Raw genomic sequence first — 4,872 nt, 5'->3', positions numbered from 1 at the left:
ATATAAAGTCAACAGGGCTGGTTTCAGCTCTAAATGTATCTAGAAAATGTGGTTTACGAACTATACCACAATTTTTATATGTGTTAGATTATTTCTCTGGGTTTCTGAGCCCATCCCAAGTCCTGAAGGGAGCAGACCAAAAAAGTTATCAAAATATTGGTATTTTTTGTCAGTTTCATTTAAGTGGCTTTGGCCCTTCAATAAATGTTATTATGCTCTCTATGTGTCTGGGATTTTTTTTTCCAAAAAGCCTCAAAAAAAGCATAAAATGTACCAAAAGTCACAATACACTCACTAGCAGTAGTTCTATGTTTCTGCCAGTATAGTGTAGTGGCGGGAATAGTCGTGAAAAATCACAAAAATCCTCTATGTGACTGTTTGTGACTTTTATATGCCAAAAATGCCCAGCAAAAGCAAAATTGTGACTGGTGTTGAGCCAAACTGCCTACTACTCCCGAACTTCGAATGAAGGGCTCCAGAATCCTTTTGTGCTATAGCTCTGCTGGCTGTTACACTGTGCAGGAGTATATCCCAGTCTCATTGTGTGAGATTAGTGCTGAGGAAGCATGGGGAAGAGTTAGAAAGTGTAATAGCCTTATAGCCTGTGAATATTACAGCATTGTTGGGCTTTATTAACACCCCCAGAGCCCTTCTGTCTCATAAGCATAATTTTAAAAGTTGATTTTAGAAGGAAAGAGGCCACAGATAAGAAATATAAGAAGATTACCACAGTCACAGTCCCTGGATCCTTGAGTAACGTCCCTGGTTTATCATGATGGATTTTGATGGTAGATTACTTTTAAGTAAAATTACAGTCAGGGTTATTGGAATTACACTCATCCGAATATGCTAAAACCAAACCAGTGTATCTGCTTCTGTTACGTATAACAGTACCACGATTAATAATGTATAATAAAGAAATACCGTTGCATCTGCAGGGTCCAGATGCTGTTTGATATCATCTGCCGTTTTCGGTAATCTTCTGAATATGAAGTAGTTGAATCTGCCTTTAAATTTGTAATATTTTAATAAAAAATTTAGGAACCATCCAGACTATTTACCCAAATCTATTATTTATAATTATCACTTTACGTCTATTCCTTTCTATGTCTTCTAAACGTGAAACTGCTCACGAGATTTTCCCTGTATACAAGGATTTGCCCGTTTTTGCTAGCAGGTACAGTTTTACCAAGTGAGATGTAAATAATAAGTGTCAGAAATCAGAGAAAACCTGCACTTCTCATTATTTATTGCACAAGTCCCCTTATCTCTCTCTTGCTTTATCTTGCGGAGACTTCTGGCACAAAGTTCTGGCTGCTTGGCACTCCAAGCTCAGTGCCGATCCAGCTTTCCGCAGCATGTGTTACAGATATAATTGCATTGAGCTGGACTCCGGCCCAGCCTCTCCTCACACTCATCCCCTGTTTTGCAGAGAAGAGAGGGTGAAAGAACCAAGCTTGAAAGCCTGCAAATTGCCGAGATGTAAATTAGCCGCTATGCAAATGCGAATAATATGCAAATAGGCCATGCATAAAAATGATTGCTCTAACGAGAAGTACACCCCGTTTATTCATTAGGATAATTTCTGTTATACATTGTTTCACAGTATTTTGCATTGTCTCTGGTAATATGAATATTTAGCTTCATTATGCGAGGCCTGATTTCCATTTTTTGGGCTGCTTTGTGATGATACAAACAATTAGAGTTAAATGATAATGTTAAAAGGTGTGCAGAGTTTATAAAAGCTCCATTTCTCTCGCGTTTTAGAGACGCGGCAGTATTTCTCTCAGTTTTTTTTTTTACGGGGTTTGTAATTACTGTAATAATTTATAAGGTTCTGAGCTACTGTGCAGGACAGGGTGCAAGACAGCCCTAAATTTTACCAGAGTAATGGATGGATGAGAAGTGATGAGGCAATGTATTTTTTTTCTACGCAGAAATTGTTGTTCAATGTGAAAAGTAAAATCATTCTGTTGCTTTTTTGGTTCATCCTTGTGGATTTTAGGTGAATTCTTCTACATTAAAGTATATGGGAGGGTGAAAATATTTTGCTTAAAATGACTTCACACCAGATGAAACAATATACGTAAAAAAACAATCTAGGTAAAAAAAACACATGCGGAAAATCCACAAGACAACCAACAAAAAATGCAACACTAAATAGATAAATCCGCATGAAAAACATATATAAAAACCTTTCATATTGGATGCAGATTTTCATGCAGATTTTTTTCCATGACAATCCGCATAGTGCTCGGTGCCAGCAACGAACTTCTAATTAAGTTCAGGGTTAGGTCTGAGGGACCCAAAACCACAACGTGTAGAGAGGACTGCAGTTCCAGTCCGCTCTACACTGTTGATAAGTCTTCATCTAAACTTTCATTGGTGGATTAAACCATTTAATTATCCTTTAAACTTCACATATTGTAAGTGTGAACCCACTGTGCTCCTAAATTTTGGGCTAAGACTGAAGGTAGCATCTAAGTAATCACCCTTCAACCCTCATTCATGGATCTAAACTATGTGGCAGGGAACCACCAGATTGCTACTTCTCAGAGTGGTCTCTATTTAGCGGTAGATGTCCCAGGTGAGAACTTTGGTGCGTGACATGGAAGGGTCAGTGGACAAGCCGAGGTCAGAGAAGTAAGGGAAGGTGACACAGAATCAATACTGTAATAACTTAAAACTTAGGATCAGGTTAGACTCAGATTAAACAGGCAGAAGTCACAAATGGGAAATACAGACAAATGTTTAAGGTGGACCAAAAAAGTTGGTGCAATCTGTCAGGGAAGTGCAGGGGGGAGCCAGATTCATGATGAATGGGCGCCATAATTCCTGAATCTGCTGCATACTGCAACCTCTACAGGCAAAATGTACATAGTGCAGTTTGCACTATTTTTGATTAATGTGGGCCAGTGGACCAATCAGCCTTTCAAACGGAAATCTTTGCAGAATAATTTCTAGCAACAGGGAAAAAGCAGCCAAGCAGCTAGATCGCCAACAAACGGCACTTATGGGATAGCAAATCACAGACATAACAGGAAAGATTTATCAATCTGTTGGGTCAGAAATCAGCCTGAAACACCTCGTGCCCAGTCATCAGAAGATTGCACACAGTTTTTAGATACTTTTGTGACTGGTGCACCAAAAGGGTTGTGGCCTTTCACATAATGGAGGGTATTCTAGAAAGGACCTTTTTTACCCTACCTTTTTGTTTGATGGGGTAAATTCTGGTGACAGGTTTCCTTTAAATAATTTTGGAAGTCAGTTGATTAGTGGAGAAAAGTTTAAACAATTTGCTGACCCTTTAAACAGAAGAAAGGACACAAGCGCAAGCCCTGAAAGCTACTAGTGCTGGTGATTATTGCCCAGAGAAGATGGTAGGTACTGGGACCACCCTTCACTTACCTGCAGTAGGTGTCACTATAGGTTCAGAGGATTAGTGATATTGTAAAACATTGGTACTGGCCTCAGTTATAATGCTGGAAATACATTTTTAACTGTGTTACAGCAACTGTGAAATTATGTTTGATGCTTGAGGGTTTTTGAGCAAAAACAATGTTGTTTTATTAGAACTCGGTTTTAAAATACAACTCATGGCATGGAATATGTCATCCGTATTTTGTTATTTTTCCTTATTTGTATTGATTTCACATGAAGCGCAGAAATGATGGCCTCTAGAAGATGAGGCTACATTTTATGATTTGCCAACTGAGGGGACTGTTATCAGACAGGAATTTCCTGCATTCCTTGGACGTCAACCTTCAACTTTCTGCTTTGTATCATTATTATTTGAGATTCGGATCTGCCTGCAATATTTACAGTCCAGTTATAAAGGGTTTTTAACATTTTACCTACCATCCTAAGTAGGTGCATGTCCAAGTGATGGAACAGTGTCCCCTTATAGTCAGCAGCAAAAGCAATCAGACTCCTGCTATATCTGCCCAGAGAAAACTGTTCAGGAGAGTTTAACCCATTAGATGCCATGGTCAACGGTGACAACAGCATCCTTAACTCTATTTCAATCTATAGTAAAAGGCAGCATCCAATAAAAGCTTTTTATAACAACCACTGATTATATAATAAGAATAATTTTTCTACGTATTAGACAACATTATGTTCTTCTTCAGGCTGCGCTATAGAGGCCATCCTCAACTGTAACTGTAAAGTTTTTACCAAATTATATGTGATTCTCCTTTAAAAACAAGTAGAAAGATGATATTTGTACTGCTCACCCTTTTCTTTCCAAAGTTATGGCATTTTCTGTTAAAATATCTGACAGTGTTTGGCAAAAATCTTTCTCACCAGAGGTGAAGTGGGCAGAGACTAATGTCTGTCTGTCAATGCCCTCAAGCTGAGGCCACTTAGCTTGCCCACAGATCCCATGATGCCTTGTGTTCTCTCTCAAAGTAATTTATCAGTAAATCCATTTAGACATGAGCCCCATTTCACCCTTAAGACTCTTTTGTGAAGGAAACCCTACTTGGATAGCCATTTATGTTAGCAATTTTAAATTTTAACAAAGCTTTAGTTGAAATAAAGATTTCTACACATTCAGGCTGCGATTTCCTTTAGAAACTGAAAGGTGTTTTCCCACGAGACAATTTAGGCCCTTTTCACAGGATAGGGCCTAACTTGTTGACTGGTGGGGGTTTCAGTGATGGGACCCCCACAGATCATGTGAATGTTGAAAACGTTGCTACCCGAGATGACCGATTCAGCCAGTCGCGTCATCCTGGACTTACCCCGTTCATCTCTATAGAGCTGATGGAGCCCATTAGTCCCTGTTCTTGTGATCCTGTGGATAGGACCTAACTTGTTTCAAGGAAAAAACCTCTTTAATTCTTTAATGTGTTATATAACTCGTATGGA

The sequence above is a fragment of the Engystomops pustulosus genome, chromosome 3 (genome assembly GCF_040894005.1).
Source record: "Engystomops pustulosus chromosome 3, aEngPut4.maternal, whole genome shotgun sequence".
In the NCBI taxonomy this organism is placed as follows: Eukaryota; Metazoa; Chordata; class Amphibia; order Anura; family Leptodactylidae; genus Engystomops; species Engystomops pustulosus.
The sequence above is the reverse complement of the archived record's forward strand: the minus strand, read 5'-3'. Positions refer to the sequence as shown.